The sequence below is a fragment of the Lepisosteus platostomus genome, chromosome 5 (assembly GCF_059453375.1).
Source record: "Lepisosteus platostomus isolate fLepPlt1 chromosome 5, fLepPlt1.hap1, whole genome shotgun sequence".
Lineage (NCBI taxonomy): Eukaryota > Metazoa > Chordata > Actinopteri > Semionotiformes > Lepisosteidae > Lepisosteus > Lepisosteus platostomus.
The window spans coordinates 55,606,442-55,617,263 of NC_142615.1; the positions used below are offsets into that span (position 1 = coordinate 55,606,442).

The window sequence follows — 10,822 nt, forward strand, 5'->3', positions numbered from 1 at the left end:
GCTAGTCCCTTTGGACGTCCGTGACAGGTGCCCCTTTGGAATAGTTTTCAGAAAATGTGAGAAAAGGAAAGTTATGTTCAGTAAGCTCTCACACACAGCTCTCAAACACAGCATTAGAGATTGGAATCTGATTGTAAAAAAAACTGCCCGTCTCCCCGGCATTTAACGTTGCTGTTGTTTTTATTTTACATATTGTTAGCATTTTAATGAATTGTTAAAAGATTTATACACAAATCGCTAAATACAAAACGTAAAAAACCCAACTGTATGCAATTGACCATTCATATTCCTGAATTTTAAATCCCTGTGTTTATCTGTGTCCAAGTGCCTGGTGTAGCTATTTTGAAAGCATACCTCAAGGAGGACTTTACACGCAGTCTGGGGTATTTAGCTTGTACTGTGTGCCCTGTTTGCCTTTGTAAGCATTTGTTTAAACAATAAGTTCACAATACGATAAAAACAGAGAAAGCACAAACTTAATAATATAGCGATTCAAAATCAAAACCAAATCATATGAAGAAAAATCATATGACCAAATCATAAAGAAAAAGAGTCAATTTCCGCCTGCACTGATATCCCTTCAAATGTTTTAGAAGAACTCTTGACGTTTATAGAGTAGAAGCCTGCATTTCTTCTACTAAACGAGACTATGGGGAGTGAGTATTTTGATGTCGAACTGGGATTTAAATAAAGAGGAACACTACACTACATTGGGCTACGCGTGTGACAAAACGTTTATTTTAGACCTCTCGATAGCTCAGTTGCTAGCTCTTAAAACTGTAGAAAAAACAGCGAGTATGTCTTATGTCCCTGGTCTGAATCCAGTTTGAAGGATGGTGTTTTCTTGTTCCTTAATCAAAAAGTGAAAATTGCGAATTTGTCTTTCACTTTGACGTTCACCCGAGAGCTCAGTATACAAAGAAGTAGAGGCTCCTGTTCTGAATAAAACCGCTCTGAGACACCTGCGTTAAGTTAGCGCTGAGTCGGCTGGCTGAGCATGTTGCCTCCTTTACATTCAATAGGAGTCCCGACACTAAGAGAAACGTACGGAAATGGGTTTTATCGGGAACTTTTCATGTCCAACGCACTTGACATCTCCCACGGGCGACAAAGTTCATTTACGACACCTTTCTTTCTTTCTTCTTTCAGCAGGAGTACAATAATGGCAACAACATGTTTGGAGTTCGGCATTTCATTTAGTCTGCGGAAACATCGTATCGGAATGAACTGCCCGAGATAAAAGAGTAATTGCGGCTTCAGATCGTTTTTACAGAGCATTGCGTTGTTCTGTTCATGCTGACTACACGCTTTAGATATGTCATTTACTGTAAGCGTTGCTTTTCCAGGTTTTTCTGAAATGCCTCGCATTTGAGCCAGCACTAAAATATTTCATTCCCGTCGCTGAATACATCGTGGAAACGGTATTTGCAACGGAATGCTGTCACACATGAAACCTTTTTGTTATTCGGTTCTGAAGTTTGAAAATGAAAATAAAACGGGGGTCACCTCATAGGCTTGAAAGAAGTCCAAGCAGCATAAAAACCCGTGAATTCTCACAAATTGCATTGTGCTGCACCTTTCTTCTGCTGCTGTTATAAACCAGCCTTAAACATTTGAATGCATACCTTACTGCTGCTAATCACATTCACATGTTTATGAAGCTTTTTTCTGTCCGTTATGTTTTTGCTAAGCAGTTTCTCCGTTTTCCTCGTACTGTGATTGTCAGCGAGCACAACAAGACTGAAACAGTGTAAAAGCAGGCAAAAAAGACAGGGTAAAACGCCTGACTGTCGGGAGTGGGATTTGAACCCGTGCCTCTATTTGGAGAGTGAAACACAAAGCTTAAAAGACACGAAGCTGTGAATTTGCTGTTTTAAACCGCTCGACTATCCTGAAAAAAATGTGTGCTGATTGCACCAGTCGCATCCGATTTTCTGTAACTTTAGGATGATTGATACGACTGGACAAACACAATTTGTGGCGTTTAGCATGACATGGAAAACGGTACCGGAGCATTCGGGTCCGGACTACCAGACTCAGAAACAGTTTTTACCCCCGCACTATCAAACTATTAAACTCACAGCCTCTCTCACTCTCTCCTCACCTCTCACCTATGATCTGAACCTCACGGTGCCTTCTTTCTTACCAAAAACCTAAACACACATTGAAAATCTGCCTCTACCATACATGTCAAAAGCTCACTCCCCATCATTTCTATCCCTTTATTTCATTCTTTTGATGCATGTTTTTGCACATAACCTGTTACCTTTTTGTTGTTTTGCACGCTGCCTGTTGTTTTTTGCACATCGGCTGTTGTCTCTGTCTTTCTTTTGTTATACAATTGTATTGTTGTTGTGTTTTTTTCTTTGTACTACTTATGTCCGAGAGCTAGCTAAATAGCATTTCGTTAAACCATATACCTGTGTATGAGTATAATGACAATAAACTTGGACTTCAACTTGAACTTGACATAGTCTTGCAGGCAGTATATTATTTTATCGTTTACTCGTTTAAAAAAACATGGTCTTCTCGTTCCTAAGTCAGATTTTTAGTGCTTTCGAATGTTACTTCCAACCTGGACTGACAGCTCACCCGATCTGTTTGTGATCAGACCATGGAGTGGGGGGCTGTACCAAGCGCACGTTCCTTCCCAATGCTGAGGCGATCATTCAGAAGATGGGTGTGAAGAGAGACAAGCTTTAAAAGGGATACTTAACAAGGAGATACGCTGTAGCAGTGCGACTCCAACAGATGCTCCTGAAGAGACTGGAGGTTTAAGCCAGCTCCTTAGAGCGCTCGGCTGCGTTACTCTCAACAGTGGCTCTTCAGCTCTTGTTGTTTGACCTAGTGGTTTTATAACGCCTGGAAACGACCGAAACTTCCTTTTCTGAGATGCTTTCTCTCACGTGGTGAAATCTCGACCTCTTTGGCATCTCTGGCTATAGTTCTTCTGTAGAGCAGGCTTTCACACCTCTGCTTATAGTGCCCTTGAAGTCATTTTATTTTTACAGGAAGACGCATTCCCTAACAATCTCTCCTATTTTAGAAATGCTTCATAAGGCGTGTTTGATTCAACGGACAAACAGTATAATAATTGTACAATGCTGATTTATGCGGCATTCGTATTGGATTTGAGGGATTCTGAAATACTTCTTGCAAAGGTATTCAGACTTTCTTGAACCTATAATAAAAACACAGCCCTGATCTCCCTAGCTTCCAATCTCTGATGTTGCTGTCCTTAAACTCGGACGTGATGTTCTGCAGACGTGTGCATAATGTCCTGTTTTCTTACAGTGTAGACATTTTGCTGTTCACGCGCCGCATTCATCTGCTTTGTGCATTGTTAGTCCGCACCTGTAACAAGTAATGTCAGCCGTCCCCTGTTCTTCTATATCTCTGGCATGACTGCGTCCTGCTGCTCGGCTTTTGTTTGTAAACTTTGTTTGTAAAGTTCAGTGTCACTTTGTCACTGTGGTCAGAAAGCATTCTTGATTCTGCTTGAGCTGCTTCATGAATTCTAGCGACTGTAAGAGCTCTTTAAAATGTCAGCCCTTCCTCCTGCAGCAATTTATAGTCTCTTACAGTATGTGCACATTTTTCCACAAGTTGATCTCTTAACATGTCAGTTTCCAATACTCCAAAGTCACAAGATTTAGCCAGTTCTCTTAGTGCAGTCACAAAAGCATCAACAGATTCGTCCTGAGACTAAGTTCTCTGCCTAAATTTATGCCGTTCTAAAACCACTTTTCTCCGCGGTGTAAAGGAAGCGTCTAAGGCAGCTACAGTCTTTTTCTCCAGGGAGGTTGGCAAAAATCCGCTGCACGGGAGCCCCGATACAGTGCAGTAATGTAGCACGTCTCACAGCATCCTGAGCTTCTGTAGATCCACTGGCTATTTAAAAAAAATCTGTACGACTCCATCCATATCTTGTATTCCGTACACAAATCTGGAGCTCCGAGGTTCAGTGCAAGCGGTGGAAAAAGCTGGGCATAAGCAAAGCTTCTCGGCGCGGCTGCCATATCTTCCATGGCGCAAGCTAAACGAATAGTCCTAAAATTCAAAAGTTCGTTTCTACCAGCAAGAGAACTAAAATCTGCAGTGTTCTGCCCGCTTTGAGTCTGCCCGCTTTGAGCACTCATCTCTCGTTGCCATAAATGTTTTGTATCTTAATAAAAATACGTTTTTATATTATTTTAACTATTTTGTAAACTACACAGATCACGCCCTTACACCATATATTCCAGCCTTCTACTCTCTCGTTTTGTTGTCTCGCGATGTCTGCTCACTATACTACATTTAGCATGACTTCTTGTTGCAGTTGAGCTCAAAACTGGAGATGATCTCCATATTCTACCGCTGTAACAAGTCCGAAACGTAGGACACAGTACACACTTTTTAAGTGAAGTCAGGTTGTTAAAAAATTAAACCAGCGACCTGTCACAGAAACGTACCCCAGTCTCCCGCGCAACAAGCGGGGGTACTCAGCACTATACTAACGAGGAGCGCTTGTCTGCAGCTGAGCGTCAGCTCTGTTTACTGTCAGCAGTCATTGCCTCATTTCCAAAGACTTTTTCACCTGCTCTCAGCTTTTAAAGACAGTCATAAACGCTCAAGAAGTAATTCATGTCAGTTGGAAGTCTGTTTCTGCTGTCTCAGCTCTTGGTAAAGAAAAGCCGTGCGTGGGAGACTCCCTCTCTGAAGAAGTTTGCCGTCACCCTGCGAGGGAGAAGAGCCATCAATCACCGAGGCAACCACTGAGACAGTTAACATTAAACACGTGAAATGCGAGATGTTGTGATTTTTTTTCCAGCTTAAGGCTTCTATCGTTTCTACTCTAACGAGAAAGACCTCTTTATTAGAAGTGAGATTTTAACAAACGTCTCCAGGGTTAACTGCGACCTGAACGCAACGCCTAAGACCACCAGCCATCTTGCCTGTGGTACTTAGAGCAGCGCTCAATAAAAATGATCAGAACCCGAAAGCGCTTCTTATGCGGATCAGTATATTCCGATTCCACTGGTTCTGCAGAAGAAATAAGAAAAGCCGAACTCAAAGCACTGTGTTGCCATTACGGGTACTCTGCAGCTGCTTTAAGATATACTCACACCGTGTTGCCATTAAGGCTACCTAGTTAAAAAAAAAACTTATCGTCATCTTTTTGAACGTGATTATTAGACACCCGTTAAATCTCCACCGAGGTTTCTTGAGAGATCTTCAGTGAGCGAGTATTAAAAAACTACGTCGCTTCCAACCTCTGCTGTCACTGTAAACTCGGACGTGATGTTCTGCAGAGTTGCAGTGTGCCTTTCCTCTTGTCGTATTCAAGAGTACTCACTGTGTGAGCTCCTCACTGCGTGTTCTGTACTCTACTGTGATTTAATTTAGATGATTACGTGGAATAGAGTGACAAGATCTACTTGAACATTTTCGGTTTGTGAAATGAAACACTAAATACACTACTGTAAATACAAGTAATGGACATTTAAAATAACCACAGTACAGCTAGAACAGTGAAAGATAAAAGACTATTTAGAATGACATTCACAATAGATTTAAGAACAGCACATCCGCCCGAACAGGGACTTGAACCCTGGGCCCTCAGATTAAAAGTCTGATGCTCTACCGACTGAGCTATCCGGGCTCTGAAAGAAAATCGACACTGTCGGGATCCTCGCAAGTCACGTGTCTCTTGTTCCGAAGAGCAGTCATACCTGACCCGTCTGGAATGACCACTGACAGACTTTATCATGAAGCGACGGCACCACTCCCAGTAGAATGAGTGAGAAATACAGCATGACATGGGTAGTTAAGGGGCTCCCACAATCCATCTTTCCTCACATTACTGATTTTTTTCAATAGCATTTGGACCTTTTTTCACATTCAGATTTTTTTCTCATTTAATAAAATCTTTTAATCAACAACATTAAAAAGAAAACAAATGGAACATTTTTTGGAACAATAATTTTAAAAAAAAATCTTTCAATGCCTTGGTTGTATACGTGTGCACACCCTTTATAAAGGGAGTTGCAACAGTGCTGAAATGTAAAGAGCATTTCTGTAGAGAAAACAGCATTTTTTCTGCCTTGATGTTAAGCTTAGGGAGCCTGTCTTTTAGAAATTCTATTTCTTCACATCCTGCACAGCCTCCCGACAGACTAACGAATATTTTTGGGAGAAATTGGCTCACACACCGGAAGACACTAACGTTTATTTACGTTAGAGTATGTGAATAACAGTTTAACCGAAAAAGTTTGTAATTGTGATTTTGTTAAAATTTAATAAATCGTCTATCATCAGTAAGTAATTATTAAGAAATTGTTTTATTTCATAAACTATAAGACAATTTAGAGAGTTTATAGGTCATAAACGTCGCTTATGTTCTTTTAACTCTAGCGTTCAGGATCCAAACCCAGGTGCGGACGGTTGTGTTTCTTGAATCTCTTGTAATCATCAAAAGTCGATGTGTAGTCCTTCAGTACTTTCTCGAGTTGTGCCATGGATATTTTATACGATCAATACTTGTCATGCTCTTTTGCATTTTCCTTAACTAAATTAGTTCAAATAATTTAGGATTTAACAGAACTAAATGAGGTACATTTAAAACAGCAGCGCAACTCTGCAGCACGTCGAGTGTGCCTGCATTTAATTGTGTAAACCTGGCTCTCTCTGAACACGAGCAAAGAGTTCTCACTCAACAGAAGATTGCGATGTGAGTACTGTAATATAAAGCACCTGGAGATGCCAGGGATTGAACCTGGGACCTCATACATGCGAAGCATGCGCTCTACCACTGAGCTACATCCCCGATGAAAAAGTTTATGGAACAGACTTAGAGATGTGCAAATGCTCACTGATCACACCACTCACGAAGAATGCCTGCAGTTTCCCACTTTCGCGTTTCTTCTACTACAGAGTAAATTCATAGGAATGAAAAAATAAGGAAGGAAAAATAATCGCATCGAAGCTTCAAGAGGCTGGGCACAAATTAATCTGTTATTTTTGCATCCAGTTACATGGGCGACGGTGGTTGATTCCCAGACGGGGGAGTGCTTTTTTTTCTACCTCCTTACTCGACTGTCCTTCAATTCTATTTTATTTGAAACCTATTTGCATCTTTTAAGTGCTCTTGATTAAACTATGCATAGAAAAACAGCAGTACTGATGATTTAACGTAAAAGGGTGAAACAACGCCCCAACCACAGGAATGGTAACAGGAAGGATCGTGTTCTTATTTAATATGTCCTTTTGAGATGTCTTGTCAATGCACACAGGCGGTAGAGCTGAATAATTTACTTTTAGTTCTTTCTATACCAGGAAGAAAGGAGCAGACTTTAACTTTAAGAGGCAAAAATGACACCTTGTCAAAGCTAATATTTATTAAAATGACATCACAACAAAAGAGTGGAGCCTTGAGCTTTCATTGGATGTCTGTGTCTCCATAACTTTGTAGGTGAGAGAGAGGATTGTGATAATTTGCAGGTGCTTCTCGGGAGTGCGTTGGTGGTACAGGCGCCTTCCAAATAATTGAGTCAGTTTTTTAATCCCAGCCAGTGCAAACCCAAATCTTTTCAAGATAATCTGTTGTCCGCTAACACATCTTTTGAAACACTACAACAGGTAACACCCCGTGTGAAACATCATGAGCATCTATTAAACCTCTCTACCTACCCGTTCCTCACAGAGACATGACGAGGGTCTAAAGGGACATTTTGAGCCGTAGAAACATTTTAGCATTCCGTACTTTCCTGTGCAGTCAGGCCAGTTCCACTTTAACTGCGCCCGACAACGGAGGTCGTTTTGAAAACTACGAGAGTAAAGGAAGAGTAAAGGATTGGAAGCTAGGGAGTTTCAGGTCTGTGTTTTTATTATAGGTTCTCAAATCTGAATACCTTTTCAAGAAGTATTTCAGAATCCCAGTCAAATCCAGTACGAATGCTGCATAGATCTGCATTGTACAATTAGTATACTGTTTGTCCGTTGAATCAAACACGCCTTATGAAGCATTTCTAAAACAGGAGAGATTGTTAGGGAATGCGTCTTCCTGTAAAAATAAAATGACTTCAAGGGCACTATAAGCAGAGGTGCTCTACAGAAGAACTATAGCCAGAGATGCCAAAGAGGTCGAGATTTCACCACGTGAGAGAAAGCATCTCAGAAAACGAAGTTGCGGTCATTTCCACGCCTCATAAAACCACTAGGTCAAACAACAAGAGCTGAAGAGCCGCTGTTGAGAGTAACACGGCCGAGCGCTCTAAGGAGCTGGCTTAAACCTCCAGCCTCTTCAGGAGCATCTGTTGGAGTCACACTGCTACAGTGTATCGCCTTGTTAAGTATCCCTTTTATTGTTGTTGCTACCTCCAGGCGATGTAAACCAGATTCAGAAAAAAAATAATTTGAACAACATTATTCCCATGTTTTTTTGAAGGTGTGGTGGCCAAGTGGTAAGGCGTCAGTCTCGTAAATCGACGATCATTTTATCAAACCCCACCTGTGCCTATTTCGAAGTCTTCAAAAAAACTTGCAATGTAGGAGTCTCAATAGTAAGAGAACATAACTATCGCCAGTGATTAGTATCCGTGCATATCCTGCCTTGTTTTTCAGTCGACAAAGCTTGTCTCTCTTCACACCCATCTTCTGAATGATCGCCTCAGCATTGGGAAGGAACGTGCGCTTGGTACAGCCCCTGACTCCATGGTCTGATCACAAACAGATCTGGTGAGCTGTCAGTCCGGGTTGGAAGTAACGTTCGAAAGCACTAAAAATCTGACTTAGGAATGAGAAGACCGTGTTTTTTTAAACGAGTAAACGATAAAATAATATACTGCCTGCAAGACTATGTCAAGTTCAAGTTCAAGTTTATTGTCATTATACTCATACACAGGTATAAGGTATAACGAAATGCTATTTAGCTAGCTCTCGGACATAAGTAGTACAAAGAAAAAAAACACAACAACAATACAATTGTATAACAAAAGAAAGACAGAGACAACAGCCGATGTGCAAAAAACAACAACAGGCAGTGTGCAAAACAACAAAAAGGTAAGAGGTTATGTGCAAAAACATGCATCAAAAGAATGAAATAAAGGGAAAGAAATGATGGGGAGTGAGCTTTTGACATGTATGGTAGAGGCAGATTTTCAATGTGTTTGGGTTTTTGGTAAGAAAGAAGCAATCAGCACACATTTTTTTCAGGACAGTCGAGCAGTTTAAAACAGCAAATTCACAACTTCGTGTCTTTTAAGCTTTGTGTTTCACTCTCCAAATAGACGCACGGGTTCAAATCCCACTCCTGACAATCAGGCGTTTTACCCTGTCTTTTTTACCTGCCTTTACACTGTTTCAGTCTTGTTGTGCTCGCTGACAATCACAGTACGAGGAAAACGGAGAAACTGCTTAGCAAAAACATAACGGACAGAAAAAAGCTTCGTAAACACGTGAATGTGATTAGCAGCAGTAAGGTATGCATTCAAATGTTTAAGGCAGATTTATAAAAGCAGCAGAAGAAAGGTGCAGCCTTTGTGAGAATTCGCGGGTTTTTATGCTGCTTGGACTTCTTTCAAGCCTATGAATTGACCCCCGTTTTATTTTCATTTTCAAACTTCAGAACCGAATAACAAAAAGGTTTCATGTGTGACAGCATTCCGTTGCAAATACCGTTTCCACGATGTATTCAGCGACGGGAATGAAATGTTTTAGTGCTGGCTCAAATGCAAGGAATTTCAGAAAAACCTGGAAAAGCAACGCCTGCAGTAAATGACAAATCTAAAGCCTGTAGTCAGCATGAACAGAACAACGCAATGCTCTGTAAAAACGATCTGAAGCCGCAATTACTCTTTTATCTCGGGCAGTTCATTCCGATACGATGTTTCCGCAGAATAAATGAAACGCCGAACTCCAAACATGTTGTTGTCATTATTGTTACTCCTGCTGCTGTAGTTTTAAGCTTTAATCAGTGGGTATGTAATGTTGTAAAGGGGCTGGACTACTTTGTTCAGTCCAAATTCCACTATGTGAATTTATGCTTTTTTAATATAAGCATTAACAATACAATGCGTGCTCAAAAACCGTTACTTATTAGTTTAAGAAGCGGCAGTGTTTTGACAAACTGTGGTATTCGAACAGTAAATGCTGAAGTGTTTAATACTTGCTTGTGAGCAGATCTCCCTCGATTTAGACAAACTCTTGTTCGGCCGATGATTTCAGATCAAAATCTGAATCAAGTGGAAAGAAAGCTGAATTACGCTGGATACTGGGTATCACTGTTACGCCATCAGGTCATGCTAGAAGGATTGGGGGGATGAAATTGACACAGAGGGACCCAATGTGGGGGCTGAACCCACAGTTCTGAGATTAAGAGATTCTTGCTCTATGGACTGCGCCTATATAACTCTTGTGCTCCAGCAGTAATGTTTCTGGGTGTGGATGAACATGACATAATAGACTGACAGCAGGAACACGTGGCCCACAGGCAGTGACAGTATCGCTATATTTGGTTGCAGTATATTGTGTTGAGAGCAGCAATAACTTTCCTGCAGAGATGGGAGTGCCTTTAATAAAGCTCTTTCAATCAGACAGAATAACAGGAACTGACCTAAAGTTTCGGCTGTGGATCCATCTCCACATGGGGGAAAGAGACAGTAAAATAGCGATGAAGAAACAGAAAGATTTGTGCTCGCTGCAAAGTAGGAAAGAGGTGGTCAGACACATAAAACAGCTTGGTGATAATTTGCAGCGACAGTTTTATGTTATTTAGTACACGGATTTCTCTTCATGTTCCTTAAGATGTGTAATTTGTATGTTGGTTGTATGAGAACAGTTTCTT

At 40.9% G+C, this 10,822-nt stretch overlaps 2 non-coding genes across 2 annotated transcripts; both read right to left on the reverse strand.

Annotated features, from left to right (window-relative positions):
- Window positions 1–5,568: 5,568 nt before the first annotated feature.
- On the reverse strand, window positions 5,569–5,641 carry trnak-uuu (transfer RNA lysine (anticodon UUU)). The gene has a single exon. It is a non-coding gene; the product is annotated as a tRNA-Lys (tRNA).
- Window positions 5,642–6,733: 1,092 nt separating this feature from the next.
- trnaa-cgc (transfer RNA alanine (anticodon CGC)) lies at window positions 6,734–6,805 on the reverse strand. The gene has a single exon. It is a non-coding gene; the product is annotated as a tRNA-Ala (tRNA).
- Window positions 6,806–10,822: the final 4,017 nt, after the last annotated feature.